Source organism: Canis lupus, chromosome 1 (assembly GCF_048164855.1).
Source record: "Canis lupus baileyi chromosome 1, mCanLup2.hap1, whole genome shotgun sequence".
Lineage (NCBI taxonomy): Eukaryota > Metazoa > Chordata > Mammalia > Carnivora > Canidae > Canis > Canis lupus.
Window position 1 is genome coordinate 56,647,459 of NC_132838.1, and position 23,441 is coordinate 56,670,899.

General features: G+C 57.2%; 1 long non-coding RNA gene across 4 annotated transcripts in view; it reads left to right on the forward strand.

The window, feature by feature from the left end:
- LOC140635892 (uncharacterized) overlaps window positions 1–23,441 on the forward strand; it is a 55,692-nt gene that overhangs the window by 19,136 nt on the left and 13,115 nt on the right. The window contains exons 2-3 of one of the 4 annotated variants that reach the window (XR_012033226.1): window positions 14,868–16,254; window positions 16,374–16,493. This is a non-coding gene — a long non-coding RNA (uncharacterized lncRNA). Of the gene's footprint in view, window positions 1–14,867; window positions 16,255–16,373; window positions 16,582–23,441 lie in introns of those variants that run through there. The other 3 variants (XR_012033233.1, XR_012033225.1, XR_012033231.1) reach the window with 3 other exon arrangements.

Here is a 23,441-nt window from a genome sequence, read left to right on the forward strand (position 1 = left end):
TTCCCAGCGGAGAATCCCTGTTGACCAACCTGGTAATTCATTTTCTGCGAGTAGGAATTCCATGGAGCTCCTCTGCTGATCCTCCTAGATTCTCTGCAAGGAAAGCTTTCCCTGAGGTTGCAGTGGCAGGTGGTGTGTGGGCTGCCCCGGGTGTCTGGCGGTATTGGGACATGGGTGTCCACCGGGCTGCAGCAGCTGACATCTCTGGGAGAAGCCCAAAGCCTCCCCGAGGCCTCCAAGGCCTGGTGGCCCCATCCTGGGCCCTGCCACCCACCCCGTGGACACCCGCAGCCCCGGTGCTGCTGGGGTGTGGGCAGGGAGCATGCACACGGCTGTGGTCAGAGCCCTTCTCACGCAGGCCCTCCGGCCACTTGTTCTGTTTCTCTGGGGACTGTTCCCTCTGCTTCCATTTTCTGCGAGTGGGGGAAACGCAGCCGCCTTCTGATGGAGCAGTGGGCTTGGCTCACAGGCCTCTCCGCCTCACAAAATCCTGCTCCTTCTGCAGAAGAGATAGTCCCGTGGGTGGAAGAGGTAGGAGCAAGATGTGCTTTCAACCACCCTGCGAGGGGCAGGTGTGCCAGGGGAGCACCTTCTAAGGAAGCTCAGCTCCGTGGCTGACACAGGTGAGAAAGCCGGGGTCCTGCCGCGTGGTGGGCCACTGGCTGCAGGTGGAGCCCCAATGCGCTGTCCTTGGGAGCAGAGCCCGGTGGCATGTGGGCGGCCCTCAGAGCCTCGTGTCCCAGACTTCCCACCACCTCAAGGGGCGCTGGACAGACAGGATGGAAGGAGGCAAACTCTAGCTGGATCAGTCATGTGCTGACCTTCTTGTTTCTCAACACCCACGACAGTCTCATGAATTGAACCATGTGCCCAGAGCAAGCATCATGGAGCACACAGAAGGGCCAAGGGCGCCGCCCCGGGGCTGAGACAGCTGCGTGTGACCGTTGTGTGGGAAGCCTGAGTATCGCTGGGGATGCTGTGGGTGGTCTCCATCCCCAGCCTGCAGAGCCTCGAGTTCTCAGCCTCCCCAAGGTTCTCCTGGGCCACGTGCTGGAGGGTGCTCTGGGAGCACCGTGTGCTCAGACTGGAGATGCAGGAAAAGTTGTCCTCGCGTGAAACCATCCGGGGGATGCCAATGCATGGGGGTGGGTGTCGTGGCTGGAGCCTGTGGCCGGCGCCCGTGGTTGGTGCCCGTGGCCAGCACCTGCGCGGGTGTCCCACCCTGTGGGCCGGCTCCTGCTTGGTGAGCCACACAGACTCTGGCGTGGGATGACGAAGGTGATCTCGTGACCTTTATTTGCTCTTGGAGACGCTGATGTCATTGACAGGTTTTGAGGACTTGTGCTCAGAGACATGTTTAGCTCCTTCAGGTGGCAGGCTTAGTGGGTTATTCAACTGCCAAAGCGCTTATCCGTTTTGGTCTGAAAGTGTTGCTCAGGCCCCACAGGCTTCCTAGCAAAGGGAGTGTTCCCTTATTCATCAAATGACATACTCAGATCTGGGCAGATGCTCTTCAGAGGGTGTTTCCTGCAATCGTGGCTTATGGCTCAATTTCACAGTGAGGTTGTGGACTGGATGTCAGGCCTTCCCTTTGAATAACAGAAGACAGAGAGACATGAACCTTCTGGTTTTTGACAGTTCTTGGCTCTGCCACCTTAGCACCAGACTTGCCAGTCGTGGGATGATTTGAATTCTAGGCCACCATGTAGAGCTGCACCAAGGGGTGGCACCTTGGGGTTTCTTAGGGTTCTTATAAATGGTGAGAATCTGCTTCCATCATCTCCAAGAATATGAAGAAATTATTTTAAGACCCACAAAGGCCTGAGTCCACAGCATTTGTAACGAACCTGCCATAGCATCCATTGGATTATGGTCTCGGCCCATGATCCGGGGATGGGACATCGGGCCTCAATGCTGCGGTTTCTACATCTGCACGCGGCCCCCCGAGGGAGCCCACCTCAAGGAGCGGGTGTGAAGAGTAAGTGACCTGAAATACAGAAGTCCTGAGAAAAGGGCGTCGCATGGGGCAAGCACCCAGTAGATGTTAATCGCCGATGTTAGCAGCGTTGGAAGGGTAGAGAACGGCCTTGTCTGTGAGAGGCTTGAAATCTAGGTAGTGAGAAAAATAACTGCCATTTGAGTGTTTACTCCAGGCCAGTCAGCAGCGTGGCACTTGCCGTAGGTGTGATGTGGGGCAAGGACCGGGTGTGGGACCTGCACATGGCGTGGAAGCTCAGAGAGCCGGAGCTGGTCCAGACTCTTCCAGCAGGTGCGCGCCGTCTGGAAGGAGGACCCGCTTTGCAAGTGTGAACGCGGGCAGGTGTGGGAGGTGGGGCTCACTCAGAGACAGGACGGAGCTCGGGTGTGGCTCGTCTTTGGGGCCCTGGTGTTGAGTGACATCTCCAGACAGAGGAGGCCCTGGGCGGAGGGTGTGGGGTCCAGGCTGACAGCTCACCTTTTACTGGGATTGTTAATCAGCTGCCGGGTGAGGACGCCTCGAAGAGAGGAGGTGAGTGACAGAAAGGCCTATGCTCAACCACTGGGCTGGGGTGTCTCAGGGCGCCAACCCCTCGGGCCGGGCCTGCAGAGAAGGAGGAGGTCCCAGAGTGCGGGGCACCTCCAGCTCAGAGGGGGCCCGGGGCAGACAGGCCTCCCTGCCCTCCGCACCAGGTCTGTGCCCGCCTGCGGAGCCTGTGTGTGTGTGTGTGTGTATGTGTGTGTGTGTGTGTGTGTGGCTCCGGGCAGGGGCCCCGTGAGTGGAGGTGGAGGGGCCCCTCTCTTTCCCTCCAGTGGCTGAGCCTTCCTGGGGCTGAGGATCTGCGGGGGGCTCTCCTACCCCCTGCCTCCCTGTACCACAAGCACAGTCTTACCCAGGGGCAAGGGGCTCTGTACTCTACTCACGCCCCCCGTCCGCCAGGGGAGGACCGGGTCAGCAGCAGGTGCACAGTGATAGCTGTGGGTCCCTGAAGGGGCACATGAACATGACAGGGCTCAGAAGGGAAGACCCTGGCCACTTTTCCAAGCAGCTGGTTCTCAAATTCTGATCCTGGAGCCCCTCAGGTGCTAGGGCAGGAGGCCTGCCTGAAATGCAGTGAAGCCGCTCCCCCCCGGCAGGCCTGTCCTGGGGCCCCAGTGCAGACAGGGAGGCCTTCAGCCCGCGCGTGGGCTGCTGGTGAGGGAAGGGTGCCCTGGGTGCAGTGTGGACAGCAGTGGGGGCTTCTGCGTGCTCCCTGCCCAGCCAGCTGTGGTGGGCTCTCCCTGCACCCCAAGCCCAGGATTCTCCTCCCCTGGGGTGCCACTGTGCAGTGAGGGTCCATCCTTTGTCCAAACTTTCTTTTAAAGATTTCCCCACTTATGTTCTTGGGTTCTGTGCATTTTTGAAGCTGTGGTTTTTCTCGAGTGTGACATGGCTGCTGAGAGGCTTCCCGTCGCTGGGTTCTGGGCTCTGCTCTGCTGCTCCTGGGCTGTGTCGTGTCTGGGATGGTTTGCTTTTACGTCTGTCTGGTGCTGGGGACCTGGTGCCCCCCAGGGCCCCTTTGATCTGCATTTTAGCTTCAGGAGCTTGAATTCTGCATGAATTTGTCCTGCTCTGTCTGGGCCATGCCGATCCTCAGTCCCCTGTGAGGGGTGGGCTTCCTGCGGGACCCTGCTGAGGCCCCCACCTTACAAGGACGGCCCCCCAGGGGGGACACTGCTCCCATGTGCCAGGGATCTGTGGAAAAAGCAGCAGGAGAAAACTTCAGATTGAGACAACTGTTCTTTGTCTTGACAACGGGAAACAGCAAAACAGAACAAACATAGTGTCATTATTAGATTTTATCGCAATATCTCACTCGAAAGAATGTGACCCCAGAGCAGCACCACATCATCGCCGGCTTCTGTCCAGGGTCAGCGGAGAACGCATCTCCAAGACGAGGACGCCCGCTGTGTCGTTCTGATTTATTTCCTGTCGTCCGACCCATTTCCTGCTGAATAAATGAGTTAGTATTTGTCACCCAGACAGGAAAATGTGCTCACATCTCCTGCTTGTGATATTCTCTGGGTGTCAGGGTCATTTTCAGGAGAGCGTTAACACACATCACTTCATTTAAATTTTTTTTTAAATTTTTATTTATTTATGATAGTCACAGAGAGAGAGAGAGAGAGGCAGAGACACAGGCAGAGGGAGAAGCAGGCTCCATGCACTGGGAGCTCCACGTGGGATTCGATCCTGAGTCTCCAGGATCATGCCCTGGGCCAAAGGCAGGTGCCAAACCTCTGCGCCACCCAGGAATCCCCACATCACTTCATTTAAAGCTTGGTGAGCCCTGAGAAGCCGGGGGCGTCCTCGCCCTCGTGTTACAAGTGAGGAACCAAGGCGAAGGCCCTGGACGACCATCTTCACATATTGTGATTATTCCTTGGTCAGGACCTTCCTCCGGGTTGGGGTCCTCAGACTGGATCTCCAGGCGCCCACTTCAGGCTGCTTCCCAAAACCAGCTGTGAAAGCACTGGCCTCAGGAACGTGAGGTCGGCTGCGTCCTGGCCCAGAGAGCATTCTGTGGTGTTTTCCTGATCCAGGAGTGAAAGTTGGTGTCCTGGATGCAAACTCTGTCTCACTTGCTTGATTTGCAATGTTGTTGGTTTTTTTTCAAGATTTTATTTACTTATTCATGTAGAGACACAGACAGAGGGAGAGGCAGCCTCTTTGCGGGGAGCCCGATGTGGGACTCAATCCCCGGACCTCGAGATCACGACCTGAGCCAAAGGCAGATGCTCAACCACTGAGCCACCCAGGTGTCAGGCCATGTTGAGTTATAATAAATGGCCTGAGTCAGAGCAAAGAGATGGACCAGGAATCTCACCCGGCGTGACACTTGGGGCGCCCTCCACCCTGCCCCGTGAGCCGAGGGCCGTCCCATCTCCTCTGGAAGGGCCTCCTTCTCCTCCCGGGACAGCTCACCCCGCAGTTCCGCAGCTGCTGCTGGCTCTGATCTCACGGAGCTGGGAGCACCTCACATTTGGGACAAGCCCCCCAGATGGGCTCGTTCTGACAAGCAGAGCACGTGGAAGCAGCTCCTGCTTTGAAATCAGGCCGATGCTCACCTCTGGGTGGGCTGTGGCCCTGCGGTCAGCTCCGTCAGCGTGGGCATGGCGCCCCCTGGTGAGCACGCAGGAGGCTGCAGGGCACCTGCCCCTGGGAGGAGATTGGGGGAAAGCTCTCTGACTCTGACCCTGGCTACAGGAGCACCACCTCCCAGTGTTGGGATGCCGCGGGTCCCCGTGGGCTCCTGGTGGCGCCTCTGGAGAAGCCACCTGCTGATTGCACCTGCAGGCTGTCCCTCCTGCTGCCGTGGCGGCTGGTGCCTCCCTTCCCCGTCTTTGCCCCCACGCCCTCCTCCGCCCTATAGGTTGGAACGCAGAACTGGGACTCCTGCTCAGGCCCAGCAAGAACTCCCCCTGACTTTGGACAAGTTACTTCAGCTCCTCTAGCTTCCTGCTCCTCACCTGTGAGGCAGGTGTTGGAAGTGTCTCCTCCACTGCAGTGTGTTAACGCCACAGTCAGCCTGGCCTGGGGCCTGGAGAGGTCAGTGTGCATCATGCGTCCTTCTCCCTGTGGCCTCCAGACTGTCTGCCTCTTTGGGGACCCCCGTGGGAGGGGGGGTGCCAGCTGGGGTGGCCTGCAGGTGACAGTCACCAAGACCCCTCCACACACCACAGCTGTGGTGGGTCCACTGGCCTGCAGCATGTGGGCGGGGGGTGGGGCTGGGGATACCCCATCGGAGTCACGGGGGCGGGAGGGCGGTCATTCCTGTGAAGATGCTGGTGGCCTAGAGCACAAACTACAATTGCAGGCATTCTCAGGACGCAGCGTGACACAGCCCCTGTGGCTCCTTGCTGTCCCTACAGCCGACTGCCTTTGCTTTACGATAATTAAGGTGTGAACAGGTTAGTTCAGGTGGAGGAACAAGCACGAGAGGGGATTGCTGATGATTCAGCACAGTCCTGTTGTATCTGCAGGGACAGTCCAGCTCGTGGGAATGGTTATGAGCTGGGTGGTCACTCCTGACTCTCCCACCTGGGTTATTGTGTCCCTCAGCAACCACTGTCCACAGGTGGGGGGACCCATGCACTTTCTTCACCTGCTCACCTCTCAGGCTCTGGAGATGGGGGCTGAGCTGACCCCAAGCATGGGCAGGATGTGAGGGACCCTTGCAGACCACGAGCCAGTTGCACCTTGCATATCATAGTAGAGAGGATGCCATGCATAGGAGTTGGACTTGTGGGTGACGGGAAACTGGTGGGACTGCGTGATGGGGGGCCCTGCGGGGCGTGGCTCTCAGTGGGAGGCAGGGCACAACCAGAGGCCGTGGGGGGCTCATGGTGATTGCTCGGACAACAGCGGGAGGGTGAGGTGAGCCTGAAGCACAGGGAGGGGTGAGGGAGCAGGAGAAGCCCCAGCCCATGTGGGGCAGGTGGCAGGCCCATGTGACTGGCAGGACGTGGGTCTCCAGCTTCTGAAATGAGTCATGGATCTCGGAGTCAGAGAAGGTGCAGGAAGAAGGTAGTGACTGTGCCCGGGGATGCCTTGGTGGGGGGCGGGGGGTGAGGCAGATGCAGACGCTTGGCCAGGGCTTGGCTGTGTGGCGAGGCTCGAGAACTGGGGTGCGGAACGTGATCTGGAGCCCATTAGCCCAGAGCAGGCGACGGCTCAGCCTTGGTCACTGCAAGAACAGGCCAGTGTGCAGGGGGTGGCTGGGAGGGGGTGCAGTGAAGGAGAGGAGAGTCTGCCCCACGGGAAGGAGGGGAGAGAAGGGGGGCCAGCTCGTGGTCAGTGCCGTCGGAGGAGGCAAAGAAAGAGGCCAGTGAGCCGAGGTCACCACCCTCAGCATCAGAGGTCCCTGACCGCTTTAGAGGGAGCACTCTCTGTGGGGTGGAGGATGAAACCGTAAAACATGCAGACGTGGAACACAGTGGTGCCGACGGGTCCCTGCTGGAGAAGGCGTGTGGCCCGGGGACAGCTCCCTCTGCTCGCAGGCAGGGCTGCCACACGCTGGTGGGCCGGGCACACGCCGCGCAGGAGCGGCTCCGCCGAGGAGTGGCTGGGGGGGGGGCGGGCGGCAGCAAATGAGACCCGTGGCAGGTGCAGGTTCTGCCTTGGGGAAGAGTGAGGGATCTGCACCTGAGCCGAGGGTGGGGGCACAGGCAGCCTGGGGGCCGGGAGCTGGGGCCAGGGCGCTCTGGCCGGCTTGTTGTTCCTTTCCGAAAACAAAACTATATTTCGAAAATCTCTGTCTTTCCTTTGGCCCACATCCTCCTGTGATCTAGAGTCTTCGCCCACGGTGGTGGCTTAAGACAAAGCACGTCTAGGAACCTAGACGTGCCCGGCACCATCTGCCTTCGCGGCTCAGGCCCTCCTGGAAGCATTTGTCTTTTCCAGGCGCTCCTCGGGGGGCCCCCCTCTGACTGCGGGTCCCAGCAAGGCCGTCGGAGCGCGGCTGTCAGAAATTCATGTGTGCTCTGGCCTAAGCGGGCGCGCGTGAGAACACCCTTGAGGCCAGCAAAGCTCCGAGCAGATCACAGGCGCCGCGGTTGACCCTCTCGGGGTGTGGTGTCCTCTAGGTGGCTGGTGTCGTTCCAATATAAAAGCTCAGCAACTGCCTGGTAACTCAGTCGATAGAAGTAGCCAACGTGCACCAACCAGACGCCAACATTTTATGCAAAGGGAGAGTTTTGTGATTTTATTCAGTGATTACCTGAATTAGCCTCTTTCATTTGCCTGTATATACAATTTGGTGATTGCAGCGAAATGTTCTTTTTAAAAAAAAAAATCTAGTTTTTAAATGGTGATTATTGCTATTCAGTTGTTTTTGTAGTCTAGGCAACAAATACCACACTGTTAATGAAAACAGATTATTCTTTATGATATTAGTTGTCTACTTTACAAAATTATCTCTCGTGCGGAATTTAAAGAGGCACCTCTGACTGCGGAGCTGGGGGAAGCAGCAGGTCGGAGAGCGCCGGGTTCATGGAGCAGAGATCCCGTGAGCGGGCGTCTCCAACCTGAGCGGCTGGGGAACGGAGCCTTCTCTGTGCGGTGACGGGGGGGCACGGGTTCTCCGTTAAACCACTCTGGCTCTGGGGGTGGCCGATGGTGCCTCAGGGCAGGTACCTACATTTTAAAATAGCTCTTCTTTCAGTGCTCACAAGGGGCCTTCCGGTGACCTGCACGGGGCATCCCAGCTGCCCGGAGGAAGGACTTCTGTCCGGTGCGGGCACTGGCACCTGCCCCCTGCCGTCCCGAGGTGCCCTCCTCCGTGTCAGGGGAGCAATCAGCGCACCCGTTGTGCCCAGGGGACTTGGAAGGAGCCAGCCCGTGATGGGGCAGAGGAATTACTCATAACCTGCTCCTGATACAGCAGGACTTTAGACAAGTAAGGGAAGGCATGACGTGACAGTCTAACCAGGTGTACACTGGGGCTGACCACACGAAGAGGGCACATGAGGCTTAGGCTGGAGACGTGTGGTGGCCTTCGCCAGAACCCACAAAGACATGCCCTTCTTTCTTCTGCTTCTGGAATGAGAGCATTGGCAGGTCCTTGAGGGGCTCTCTCCTAGAACAGAAGGAGCTGCTCTCAGAAATCCCAGCGTTTTGGGAGAATAGAATGAACTGGCTTCTTTAAAACCACATTTGAGGGGCACCTGGGGGGCTCCGTTGGAGCGTCTGCCTTCAGCTCAGGTCATGATCTCAGGGTCCTGGGATCGAGCCCCACATCAGGCTCTCTACTCAGCAGGGCGTCTGCTTCTCCCTTTGCTGCTCCCTCTGCTCGTGTTCTCTCTCTCTCTGTCTCAAATAAATAAATAAAATCTTAAAAAAAATTAAACCCCATTTGTTTTTCAAATAATGACAAACTTACAGGAAAGTTGGAAGCACCGTACAGAGCACTGTTCGTCCTTGAAAGCCACAAGGGGCACGTTGCCAGCCTGGCACTGCTCCCACGGATGTGTGCGTGTGTACTTCCCGCCCCCCGGGCCGCGCTCCGTGCAGCCGTGATTCCCATAACCACCAGGCGGGGGGCCGGGGCCCCCCGGGCATCGCCGCCTCCCGAGACACAGCCCTGGGACGAGATCTACCTGCTGCCTCCGTGGTGTCTTTTCTAGCAAAGCCATCCAGGCCCCAGCAACCTCGGGATTGTTGTCGCTTTCTAGAGTCCGTCCTTCAGTCTGGAACGGGTCTGTAGTCTGTCTCTGCTTTCTGAGTCTGGCCCTTGTGAGGATCCTGCCATCGATGCTCCTCAGTCCAGGCTGGGCTCAGGCCTCCGGGCAGAGCCGTGACGCTGCGCTCCTGCCGCACCTGTCGGGGGCACACGGTCTCCCCGTCTCACTGCGGGTGCTGTTTATTCTTATCACTGGACGGCCGTGCTGTCAGCCGGGCTTCTTCCTTTTGTAAACTTTCTTCTTTCCTGTTTGTAACTAGCTAGTAAATTAGATGTTCATGAAGTAAAAACAACAACAACAACAACAAAAAAGTCTAGGATTTCTACTTCTTTCCATTGTTATTTATATTAGTATATTTCCTTTCTTTTTTTTTTTAAAGATTTTATTCATTTATTCATGAGAGACACACACACACACAGAGAGAGAGAGAGAGAGAGAGGCAGAGACACAGGCAGAGGGAGAAGCAGGCTCCATGCAGGGAGCCCGACGTGGGACTCGATCCCGGGTCCCCAGGATCAGGCCCTGGGCCAAAGGTGGTGCTAAACCGCTAATCCACCCAGGCTGCCTCTGATCCGAAAATTCGTTTGGAAATGCAAAGGATCTTGAGCAACAAAACAAATTTAATAAAGAAGAACAAAACTGAGAAACAAATGCTACCTGATTTCAAGACTTGTTACGGAGCTACTGTGAACAGAGCAGAGCACTAGGTTCAGCCAGAGAGGCGGCAGGCAGACCCGTAGGACAGACTCAGGAACGTGGAAGTGGATCTGCACATACATGGACATCTGATTTTTGAAAAGCTTTTAAAGGCCATTCACTGGAATAAGAAGAATCTGGAAAAATCGTATATCCAGATGCCAAAAACAAACAAACAAGAAATCTTTGGTCCAAGCCTTGCACCACATACAAAAATTAACTCCAAAAAGATCAGAAACATAAATGTATAATCAGAGAAGACGGACTCCAGAGGAAAACAGAAGAAATCTCTAAGACCTCTGGGTAAAGCACAGGTTCCTTAGGGTCTCAGAGCGTGATCTCAGAGTAAAATACCCACAGACACACACTCCGATTGATAACTTGAACTTGTTCAACTTCTGCTCTTTGGAAGATGCTGCTGGAAGAAGGAGATATTTGCAAATCTTGTATCTCGTAACGGACTTGAATCTTGAGAGTGTTTAAGGGACTCGCAACGCTCAGCGAGAACACAAATAACCTGATGAAAAACAGTCAAAAATTGTGAGCTCCTCCAGAGAAGATGGAAGGATGGCAAGTAAGCACGTGAAGAGATGGTCGGAGTCGTTAGTCGTCAGGGCAAGGCAAAGGAAGACCACGACGAGACGCCACGACACACGTACTAGAGAGGCTGAGATCCGCAAAGGATGAGCTCGCCTGGGGCCGAGGGTGTGGAGGGCCGAGACTCACACGCTGGCGGGGATGCAGGACGGCACAGCCACAGAGCATGGTTGGTGTTTTCTCAAAATATTAAAGTGATTTAGCAATTCCCTGTGATTTAGCAATTCCCTTCCTTCGTACCCACCTGAGAGAGGAGGAGGAGCTATCTAGACCACGACGGGACACAGAAAGTGTACCCACTTTATTTGTAACAGCGAATGACTGTAAACACCCCAAATCCTTATTAGGAGGTAAATGTATAAAAAATAAATTGTGCAATGCTGACAAAGTGGGATGCTATCAGCAATCTGTGAGACCATCAACCCTTGAACTGACACGGAGGGGCCTCCGAATAACTGCAGAGCGAAAGCATCCAGACCCAAACAGAGTACCGATTGCGTGACCTTGTAGATGAACCTCCAGAAAAACACAAGCTCCTCTTGGGAGACAGTGGGTCCATCCTTGTCTGGGGACCCCCGAGAGACAGGAGGAAGTTCACTATCTTGACCGTGTCGATGGCTTCACGCATGGGTCCATGCAGCCAAACTCGCCAAATTGCACACTTTAAGTGTGCAATGTGTGGTATGTCAACTGTACCCCAATAAAGTCACCAAAAAAAAACAAGCTCCCTGTGGTCATTTCCCATAGTTATGTGTCCAACATGGACTACGGTCTGTTCCATTTTTTTTTCAGTGGTGACGACTGCTAGTTTCTTTTATTACATTTTATCTGTAAAAATGTATATACTTCTCCGGCTGAAGCCATAAACAGGGAACACTCAGGAAAGTCCCATTTCTACTCCTTCCCTCCTGCCCGGCTCCTTTCCTGCACCTAAAGGGAAACTTTTCTTCTCTTAAAGGGAGTTTCCATTTATTTTCCCATCAACTCTCTACGGAACTAACAGGGAGTGTGTGTCCACGTGCACATATGCACACTTACGGTACGCCCCCTCTTCCCCTCTGGAGCAGGGCCGTCCTGTACGTCTGGTCCTCATGTGGCGTCCAGAACATGGTGGGAGGAGCCGGCTAGTGATTTATAAGATGCTGTCCACTCGTAGTCTCCTCTGGACAGCAGGCTCAGCTGTCTACACAGTTCAGGAGCACAGACACTGATGCTCTGCACCTGGCTGAACCCGTCACGCAGCCAGGTGTAGCTCCAGGCCCGTAGGGGTGTGAAGACCCCACTGGAAACCTGGTGTGGCCTCCACCGACGCCAAGACCCTGTGCCTATCTTGGTGGCTCCCACCTGGAGATCATTTGTGCCCCGTGTGGCCTGTCCTGGAGGGCTGTTGGCCCCAGTGACTGGTCCTGCGGTGCTGTCTCCTTCACGGGGACCCCGTGTGCACCTGCGTGCCTTCACGTCCACCGCGGGGCTTTGCAGCTCTCTCGTCTGTGCTGGTGGCCCGACGCCGGCCATTCTGTGTCTACTTTGGTGCCCGGGAGGATGTGAGATGAGGAGAATGAATTTCCTTCTGTAAAGGAAGACATCCGTCTGAACGCCGGGGGGTGGGGGCTGCAGACATCAGCACATTCCCATCCCGGAGCTTGAAGAGAGCTGCTGTTCGCTCAGAGCGACACACGTGTCCCGAGACTCCTTCAAGACAATGACGGACGCTGCCGGTGAGAAAAGCCAGGGCGTTTCAGAGCTTTCAGGTCATGTTCTTCACGTGGACACAGTAGGGACAGAGCAGTGCCCGCATGACTTCACGTCCACGTCATGTACCTGAGACGGAGTTCACTGCATCTTCATGCTTTCAGAGAGTGCTTCACGCCTAGGACCCATGATTCAGAAGCACGTTTCTAAATGTGCATAATATTAAAAGACATTCTTTGAGGACAATCAAGAACCACTCCATTCCCCAGAGTGAAAAAAAATAAACTTTTTTTTTTTTTTTTTTTTTTTTTTTTTTTTTTTTTTTTACAAAGTTGATGGTTTCAAATTTTAGCCAATATTGGAAATGGGATCCAGGCGCTGGTGATGGCAGGCCTGACACTTTCTTGAACATGCTCTTTATTTATATAATACAAATATGTTTTGTTTGCCAGAGCTCTTCTGGCACGTGAAATCGAGCTTTGTGTAACGTGGTTGGTGGTGTTGAAAAGCAGTCTAAGCGGGCAGAGCAACCCCGGCCTGGAGGGAGGGGTGGGAAGGGGTGGTTCGCACAGGCTGGCGGGGGAGCTGGTGGGACGAAACAGTCTCCAGGGGCACGGGGTGAAGAAGAGGGCTCCCCAGCACCCTCCACCACCGTTGTCTTCACAACACGATCGAGTTGGGGTGAATCAGAAGACACAAGTGCGGCCTCCACTGGGGAGGGAGGGCAGGCAGTGGCTGCTATGAGGGTCCACAGTGGTACTATGTATAAGCAGCTGCAGAGACAGCACACCATCTCCAGAAGGGGAGTGGGCATCCTTCATTAGAAACAACTGATTGAAAGGACCCCTTGAAATGTGGTCCCACCTGTGAAATGACCATCAGAAGTGGTCCAGGAGGTGACCCTGGGGGTTAGTACTGGAGAGTTAGTCCTGGGGGTGGTCCTGGAAGGTGGTCCTGGGAGGTGGTCCTGGGAGGTGGTCCTGGAGGTGGTCCTGTAGGATGGTCCTGGGAAGTGGTCCAGGAGGTGACCCTGGGGGTTAGTACTGGAGAGTTAGTCCTGGGAGTGGTCCAGGGGATGGTCCTGGGAGGTGGTCCTGGGGGGTGGTCCTGGGAGGTGGTCCTGGAGGTGGTCCTGTAGGATGGTCCTGGGAAGTGGTCCAGGAGGTGACCCTGGGGGTTAGTACTGGAGAGTGGTCCTAGGGGTGGTCCTGGGGAGTGGTCCTGGGGGATGGTCCTGGGAGGTGGTCATGGGGAGTGGTCCTGGGAGGTGGTCCTGGGGGTGGTCCTGGGGGATGGTCCTGGGAGGTGGTGATGGGGGTGGTCCTGGGGTTGGTCCTGAGAGATGGTCTGGAGGTGGTCCTAGGGGTGGTCCTAGGACTGGTACTGGGAGGTGATCCTGAGGGTGGTCCTGGGAGACTGTCCTGCACTCAGAGGGTGAGTGTTGTCTCTAAATCTGTGATGGTTTATATGTTGAAAGGATGAATAGGGCGGGTTCTGGCCCTCACTGGACCTCATGGTGACCCCAGGGAAGGCATTTGGGGAGGAGTACAGGGTGCATCTCAGCGGGAAGGCACTCCTTTTTATGGAGGGACCTTCCCATGTGCACCCTTAACTATCCTGGTGTAAACAAACTCCTTCTTCCTCGGAAGGCCTGGAGCCCATGAGGTGTCAGCACAGATGCTTCAGGCTGACCTGGAGATGATTGTGTGGATGCTGGCTTGTTTCTTTGGGTTTGGGTCAGAGATAGGGAGATGAGGCCAGGATTTATGGGGAGGAATTTCTTCCCTAGGGAAGGCAGGGAGGCTCCTGGACGTGTGGCAGGCCTGGCTGGGAGAGGGGCTGGCAGTGGTGGTCCCTATGAGGGTGCAGTCACCTACAGGCCTGCCCTTGGTTTCTCCTGGAGAATTATCCCCTATGTCCCCAAGGCTTCTATCTGTTTACCTCTGTAAGTGGGTTTTCTGCATCTGACAAGGAGCCTTGTCCTGTGTGGATGGAGGGTGGCCAGGAGCAGGCATCTGGGGTGACACATTGACCCTCCGGCCGGGCTGGGGTTCTCAGTGAGCACTTGGGAGGATGGGGCCTGGGCGCCCAGGTTGCATCACAGCCATGGTGCCAGCTCCATGGGGGATGCTGGGTTATATGGTTTCTGTCTCTTGAGTCCCAGCTGGGGCTCCTGCTGAGACACGTGGCCCCCGGGGTACTTTCAGGTTGGCCTTCCTGAAAGGAAGGTTTCCCAGGAAGACCCCCAAAGGGACCACATGCCACTCCCTTGGGTGATGTGGGGGGGGTCTATGGGGGGAGGCAGGGGGAGTGTGTGGGAGCCAAGAGAAGGGACCCGGGGGACTGTGTGGCTGCAGGGCTGAGGGGTGGCCAGGACAGACTCTGGTCAGGGGGTTCCATCCCAGAGGGTATCTGAAAGGGCAGGAGCCACCCCCTGGGGCCGACCATTGGGCAAACAGAGGGAGGCTGGCAGGGGGCAGGGGTGGGCTTGGGCAGGAGAGGGGGGTGGGCTTAGGTGGAGATGGGGTGGCCTTGGGTAGGAGATGGGGAGCAAGGAGGCGGGATGCTCCCAGTCTCTCCACAGGACAGACAAGTGATTGGGTGGATGGTGGGACGAGGTATGTGTTCCATGAGCCCTGACTCCATGGCTGCTTACAGAACTCATACCACCCCTTGGTCCACAGGGCTTCTGACCTTTCCTGAGAGTTGAGCACAGTGCACCCCCACCAGGGCCTCTGCTGCCCCCCTTCAGCCACAGGCCTGCCCTCACCTCTGCTCAACAGCATGCACCTGTGGCCCAGGACTGTGCACAAACCCGCCAGCACAGACACCCTCCGGACAAACATTGGATGCTCCACTTGACTGTTGGCCCCTCTGAGAAGAGAAGAAAATCCAGAAGTTCCACATTTGACAACATGACCTTCTACCTCCCTGGACAGAAGCTGGGGGCCTGGGAGGCAGGATTGTGAGCGGGAGGAGTCAGTCTGTGCCCCCTGGAGCGCCTGACGCCCCCTCTCCACTGAGCACAGTGTGGACCTGTTGGCACACACCCGGGGCCGAGTGCACAGAGCCTAGGCCCCTCCCCAGGGCTTCCTTCCTTCCTCCCATGGCCTCATTGGTCTCAGGAAGGTAGACAGGGACGTGGAAAGGGTGTGAAGGCCTGTGTGTGGGGGGGGGCCATGTGTGCGTCCCGACACTCCACGTGGCCGCCACCGCCAGCACAGGCCCCGCCTCGCCCCACCTGAGTGTGCTGCACCAAACAGCTTGAGACACCTGGTGCCACGGATGAGATTAGGAGGGACGGAGAGCGGTGTCACCTGTTGGCCACACCTGGTGACCTTCCTCCTCCATTCGGTGTGTGTCCTGAGGATGGAGACACTCGCCCAGGACACAAGGAGCTGGTTGCAGACCTCCCTACACACCCTGCAAGCGGCCACCCAATGGCCACGTACTCGTCTGCATACTCCACTGAGGTGGGTCAGGCCGGCCACGAAAAGCGTGTATATTCCCATCTGATTTGGGTGGAAAAGTCTATAACAACAGATGTGGGGAGATATGTCAGGATGATGATTATTCGGTGGCGGCCGCATCGTGGGGCTTTGGGCTGTTTCCCTCTTTCCTTTACACTTTCTCTGTTGACTATTTTTATTGCAAAACATGCATACTTACCTTGTGTGCGGAAAAAAATCAAGGTTCCTCTAACACGTAAGCTATTTAGAGCCCTGCTCCGTGAATGCTATTCTAAGAAAAGTGCGCTGCTGCAGAGCTGCAGGGAGTGGGCACGAGGAGGAAGGCTCCTGCATGAGCTCTGTTTGCGGGGCACACACTTACCCGTCCCAGAAAGCGGCCCCCGAAGGCGCCCCATGCAGAAGCACCCCTGGGGCTGACCCCTCACACCGGGAGAGCACACGGGCCGAGAAGGGTCTGAGGGACTCGGGGACCGAGGCCACTGGAGGAACGGAGCCTCTCTGCATGCTCGTGAGCTGGTGGGCTGCCGGGCGGGAGCCGTCGAGCCTGGTCACCCCCTAGCCTGGCTGCTCGTGCTCACGCGGGCCCCGGCCTCCGCCCCAGGTGAGCCGTGCTCGGGCGGTCCATGCAGCGGGAGGCTGGAGAAGGGAAGCGGGGTTCGTGCCCAGGTTTGGCCCGACCCCTGTCTCGCCGTGTGACACAGGGTCTCTCCTCGCATTTAGCTGCTTCTTCGACAGATCTGCACGCCTTTGAACATGACGCCTTCTACCCAGGAGCGTGGGGAGCCTCCGCCAAGGTGATGGCCGTGCCCATGGGCTCCAACACGGGAAGAGCTCCGTCAGGTTATCAATACCCTTTACCAAGTTTATGCTGTGGGGGCTCGAGATGTACCCAACACCGTGCAAATTAAAATTCTGTTCTCCGTCTGAACCTCTAGGTGCAAACCAGGCCTTTTACTATAATTGCACTTAAGTCAAATCCCATCCCCACTCACAGTAATACTGTTTTCAGTTTTCATCTTGAAAATTATTTGCAGACTGGTTGGCTCATGGTGAATCTCCAAGTATTTTGCAATTCTGCTTTATTAAGTTATTTTTGGGGCAAGTTTCTGGCCACTGCCACGAAAACCGAGGGGTGAGTGTGGGGTCGGAGTGGCCGGTGTTTTGCAAGAGAGGCTCTGAGCCCCGGATGTAGATGGCTGTGCGGTTGTCTGTGGGTTAGCGGTGACCATCCCTGGTCCTGTTCCGTCCGTGTCAGAAGAAGAGTTTGTCACCCATCTGTCTCTTCTACCTCCTTTCGAATTTCAAGAGAGAGGTGGAGAAATGTGAATCATGCAAGAGTTTTTATTCCCAGGGCACGAAGTGCCTCCTCCTCCCAGAGCCATGGAGCGTTCCAGCAGGTGGGCGAGGACACAAGCTCTTTGGAGACATGTGGCCGCACTGCAGGGTGTCTCTCCACGCGTGGCTGGGCCGTAGGTATCTCTCCACGCATGGCCGGGCCATAGGTGTCTCTCCATGGGGCCAGGCTGTAGATGTCTCTCCACGTGTGGCCGGGCCACAGGTGTCTCTCCAGCGGGGGCTTCAGGAGGAGGTGTCTGGGCACCAGGGGCCACGGAGGCTGTCTGGTCTGAGGACCCCAAAGGCTCTGCGTTCCCCTGTTCAGACGGAGCTGTGGACACAGGCTGGCAGTGCTGATCACCTTTCCCAGGGTCCGTTTGGGGGCTCTTGTTGGGGGCAGTGGACGGAGCAGATGGTCTCCCTGGGGGGGTGCTTGGAGACACAGACTAGAAGCGTTTCCCTTTTTTTGTGGGAAAGGATCTGCTCCTCTTTTATGGATCCACTTGGATTTCTGGATCAGAACCTAGATAAAATTTTGCCACCAGGACCAGGCTGGATAGATTTTTAATCCCTAGAGTGCCACGTGGCATGAAGCCAACAAAATCGTACTGTGCAGCCTGCCTGGAGAGGCTCCCAGTGTCCCCCCATTTTGTGCCATCCCCGCTGCTCCCCTACAATGGCCGTGGGGGGAGGGATCCAGGGACGGTGGTTCCCCTCTCAGCTGGAGCTGGCTTCCGTGGGCCGCGTCCTCTGGCCACGAGGTGAAGCCCACCTCCCAGCTGCCACGGGCTGGGCACTGTCTCCCCGCTCGTGATGCTGGCTCTCCAGACCCTCCAGTCTTCCCACCACAGTGGAGGTGCCTTCTCCCGTCCACCAGCAGCGTGGCCACTGGCCCCCTCTGCCCAGACCCCTGCCCCCGGCCCTGCAGGCTGCCCTGGCTCCACTCACCGCCCCCCCCCCCCCACACTATGCAGGAGGTCTGTCCCTTACTGTCCCCCTGTGCCTGGAACAGCCTGGGCTGTGAGGTGCCCAGATTCTTCCTGACACGAATCTGCCCTTTAGCTCCGTTCCGTGATGGAGAAGCTCTTCCCAGGCCTCCTTGGGGATTTCCATTAGGACAAGTGCTTAGCACGGCTTCCTGTTGGCACTTTCGGAGGCCCCGGGGAATGTGCTTCTCTCTACAGTTATTCGTTCTCTTGCTTCTCCCGCTGAGAGCAGGAAGGGGCTCCTAGGATGGATGAGCGCACGTCTGCTGGGATGCTGGGGGTGGACGGGTTGGTCCCCTGTTCCTCTAGTGTACTCGGAGCACACACAACACCACACTTCTCCTCATCAGATCATGCGCGTCAGACCCCGAACAGAGGTGTTCACATGTTGTGTTGCAGTTGATTTGCATTCCTACACTATAAAGTTAAAAGCAGCATATATTCTGTATTATTTATATGACTGAACCTTTAATACAATGTTATACCTGGTTACATGCAGTTCATGTATTTACATGATAGCATTTCCCGTGCAGTGAGAAAATGAACATAAACATGAGCGGGTATCTGTTCTGTCTATAAACCTTCTGTTCAATATTTGGCATTATTTTAACTTATTGATAATAGAAATACTACTTTTTTATTGTTTCAATAACGTGGACTCAAAAATCTTGTGTTGCAGTGCTCACAAACTGACCTACAGCTCCGGAGGGGCTGTGATCGCTTCATTAATAATTCATCAAAATATTTGCCTGGAGGTGGTAGGATCCAGAAGTCTCCATCAGATGCATGTTCATATGGTATTTTAGTCCTAATGTTCTGAGGACCCTCCACACCGTTGTCCAGAGTGGCTGCACCAGTTTGCATTCCCACCGGCGGTGCACGAGGGCTCCCATTTCTCCTCAGCGTCGCCAGCACCTGCTGTTGCCTGTGTTGTTGATTTTAGCCATTCTGACAGGTGTGAGGTGATAGCTCATTGCATTTTTTTTTAAGATTTTATTTATTCATGAAAGACACAGAGAGAGAGGCAGAGACACAGGGAGAGGGAGAAGCAGGCTCCATGCGGGGAGCCCGATGTGGGACTCGATCCCAGGACCCCAGGATCACACTCTGAGCCAAAGGCAGATGCTCAACCGCTGAGCCACCCAGGCATCCCTCTCACTGTGGTTTTGATTTGCATTTCCCTGATGACGATTGATGCTGAGCATCTTTTCATGTGTCTCTTGGTCATTTGGGAAAACGTCTACTCAGGTCCTCTGCCTATTTTTTAATTGGATTGTTTGTTTGCTTTGGTGTGGAGCTGTTTTTGAAAAGATAAATGCACTCCTATGCTTATTGCAGCGTTGTTCACACAGCCAAGAGATGGGAACAGCCTAAGTGTCCCTCAGCAGATGAACGGATATGGAAGGGGTGCTGTGCATACACAGAATATTACGTAGGCACCAAGAGCGGCGAGGCTGTGCCACTTATGGTAACGTGGAAGGAGCTGGGGGGCACGAGGCTAAAGGACATAAGTAGTCCAAGAAAGGCAGATACCATGTGATTTCCCTTGTGTGTGAAATCGTTAAAACAAATGAATAGACAAATGCAGAATCAGACCTATAAAGACACAGAACAAATGGATGGTTGTCAGTGGGAAGGGGGCGAAGGGTGGGGGAAGTGCGTGGAGCGGAGTGGGGGACACAGGCTTCCAGGTGTGGGGTGAACGAGTCACGGGGAGGAGAGAGCTGAGGACGCCGCAGCAGTGTGCACAGGGACGGGGGGCAGCCACACGTATGGGGTTCACAGAATAATGCAGAAGCTTGTCGAATCCCCGTGTTCTACACCTGAAAACAATGTCACACTGTGTGTCAACTGTGCTCAAGTTCTTTAAGACCCACGTGATTCATGCGTGGGGTCATGCAGAGCCGCCACCAGCCTCCAGGGAGCAGCTTCAGACCCAGGGCTGGGACCGCGTGTAGAAAGAGGGGTGACCTTTCCAACCCTCCTCACTCTTCCTGCAAACTCTCCAGTCTCCGGTTGGAAAGGTCCCCACAGCAAACGACGGCCAAAGCCCCTCCTCAGGCGGTGGGAGATCCGGATGCTCCTGGGCCTGCCAATAGCAGGTGCCCAGGGAAGGGGCACTGGGATCTAGCTGCCCCAGGGCAGGCGGGGGCTTCCCAAGGTCCCCAGGGGTGGAGGAGCTGGGGCTTCTCACAGGACCTGCAGGGCGTGGTGGTTCAGAAACACCCTGCGGATGAAGCTGTTTTGCAAAGCTGGCTTGCTGGGAGTCCTTGGGTGAGAAAGCTCCAGGTGGCCTAGACCCCATTCCTGTCATGAACGAGGAGGACGGGAGGATGGGAGGATGGAAGGATGAAAGGACAGAGGACAGGAGGACAGTGGACAGGAGGACAGAGGACGGGGGACAGGAGGAAAGTGGACAGGAGGATGGAGGATGGGAGGACAGAGGATAGGGGACAGGAAGACATGGGGACAGAGGACAGGAGGATGGAGGACAGGACAGGAGGATGGGGACAGGAGGACAGGACAGAGGACAGGAGGACAGGGGGACAGGAAGACAGAGGACAGGAGGATAGGAGGACAGTGGACAGGAGGATGGAGGACAGGAGGACAGAACAGGGGACAGGAAGACAGGGGGACAGAGGACAGGAGGATGGAGGATGGGGACAGGGGGACAGGACAGAGGACAGGAGGACAGGGGGACAGGAGGATGGAGGACAGGAGGACAAAGGACAGAGGATGGGGGACAGGAGGACAGGGGGATAGAAGGACAGGGGGACAGGAGGACAAAGGACAGGAGGACAGGAGGATGGAGGACAGAGGACGGGGGACAGGAGGACAGAGGACAGGACAGGAGGACAGGGGGATAGGAGGACAGAGGACAGGAAGACAGGGACAGGAGGACAGAGGACATGAGGACAGAGGACAGCAGCACAGGCCTCAGCAGGAGAGCCGCCCCGGGGAGACAGTGAATCTGCTGCCGAGCTCACCGACAGCCTCCCTGCCTGCGCCTGCCCAGGGCTGGGGGAGGTGGAGGGAGGGGAAGGGGGATGATCCCCCCTAAGAGGTCGGGTCACAGGTGTCACCGGGTTGGCCCGCTGCTGCAGGGTCCAGCCTGAGGACCGCAGGCCACCCTGCAAACTGCTGGTGGACCTGATTTTCAGAGGAGCGTCATGTGACCCGTCCCAGGCCGACCTTGGTCACCTGGGAACAGCCAGGTGCCCTTGCCGTCAAGGTGACGGATCCTCGGAGTGTTCGTGGTTTACGGGGCTTGGTGGCAAAATCGGCCCCGTTAAGAATTTCAGTGTAATGTCCGTGTCCGTCTGTCCCGGCGTCGCTGTAATCTCCTTCGATCTGGAGCGGATTCAGGGGTGACGGGCCACGGTGTCACCCGCACGGCCCAAGGCACTGCACACTGTGCCGGAGCTCCGTGCGCCAGGGGTCTGGACGCGGGAGCCGGGGGGGACCCGTGGGGTGGCCGACCGCGACGTCTCCCGCTGGGCCCCACAGGCTCCGCGGCGGCCGAGGAGTCATGGGCAGCTCCCTGCCACCGCAGCCCCCGGGAGCACCCACCTGCCGGCCTGGCCGGGGACCCGCCTCTGTAGGGAGGATGGACGTGGGGAGCCAGGCCCGCCACCGAGCGCGACTCACTCAGCTGCCACGTGCTCCTGGCGAAGGGGAGGCACCGTGTGTCCTCCAAGCTCGTGGGGCCCGTGCCAGGCAGCGCCGTGGGGCAGCCCGGGCGGACGAGAATCCTGTCCCCTCCCGTGCAGCCTGCCACGTTGGGCGTCTTGCTCTGCATGGATTTTCCCCTTAGTTCTGACGCTCCAGGCCCCGGTTTAGGGGTGCGCGGTCCTGAGACTGCTGCCCGTGCCCCGCTGTCCTCGGCCTGGGCCCGCCTCTGCGTGGGGCCCTTTCGGTCCTCGGAAGGACGAATGGGAGGCGAGCTGGCGCCGTCCCCGGCACCCACCTTCCGGACGAGGAAACAGCCACAGCAAGCTGCAGGATCGGGTGTTCCGGAGACTTCGGAACCTTGCTGTGGAGACGGGCTGCTCCTTGGCTGCAGATGGGGATGGCTCACGCCCGCACCGTGCTCCCGGGCCGCCGAGCTGCGGTGCTCCACCTGCCGTCCCCCACCCACCTGCTGCATCCTGGGGCCAGGCCCCTCGCGCACCCTGGGGCCCCGTCCTCCCGTCTGTGCACCCACTGCCCCTGCTGGTGTGCCTCCTCTTCCACGGGGACGCCTCCCGCGTGAGCACAGAGCTCCTGAGTCACGGAAACGCAGCCCCCCGGCTCTGGAGGGGGGCGAGCCGTGCTCCTTCGGGTCTCCAGGAGGGGCCCTCATGCTGTCTGCAGCCCTGCGTGGCCCCCGGACCTCTCGGCCTGTGGCCGCATCCCTCGTCTCTCACGTGGCCTTTCCTGGAGGGACGCCGGTCACTGGATTAGGGTCCACCCTCCTCTACGATGGCCCCGTCTTGCCTTGGTAGCACCTGCACACATAAAGTCACCTTTATCTGCAAGTAAGGGGCGCTGTGTTGGGCCCTGGGCACAAGAGGTGAGGGTGGCGTGTGCTCCCTCCCAGGGGCAGCGGGGCTCTGTGCCGACTTGGGTTTAGGGTCAGAACCTGGGGAGGCCCTGCAGGGGGAGTGGCCACCAGATGGCACTATTGTCCAGGGTTGTGTGGCGGGGGCGCCAGTTCCTGCCCTGCTCTCGGCTGGGGGCCTCCCTCGGGGCTCAGCTGGGAGCCGCAGGCACCTTCCCTCCATCCGCCCATGGAGCAGGGGGGCCAGCAGGGTGCAGGGATGCGTCCGGGCCAGGAGCCGCCCCGCTCAGCTGCAGGGACAGGCTGTCGACGATGACTGCTCTGAGGCACAGCAGCCAAGGAGTCAGGGACACTCAGGTGCCAGGGAGTGCACAACTGCTCTCACACATGTGTATGCACGTGTGTGCACCCATTCACAGTGCACACACACACATGCATGTGTGCATCGGGAGAAGACCCCAGCTGGGGGCACACTACAGTATGGACCATCTTTGCCCTTGGCACCCTACAGTGTGGCCTATCTTGGCCCGTGGCACACTCACTACACTGTGGACTATCCTGGCCCGTGGCACACTCACTACACTGTGGCCTGTCCTGATCCGTGGCACACTCACTATAGTATGGACTATCCTGGTCCATGACACACTCACTGTAGTGTGGCCTGTCTTGACTCGTGGCACACTCACTACACTGTGGCCTGTCCTGACCTGTGGCACACTCACTACACTGGATTATCCTGGCCCATGGCACACTCACTATAGTGTGGATTGTCCTGGCCTGTCGCACACTCAGTACAGTGTGGACTATCCTGGCCCGTGGCACACTCACTACAGTGTGGATTGTCCTGGCCCGTGGCACACTCACTACAGTGTGGACTATCCTGGCTGTGGCACACCACAGTGTGGACAGGCCCCCGGGCTGTGGCCT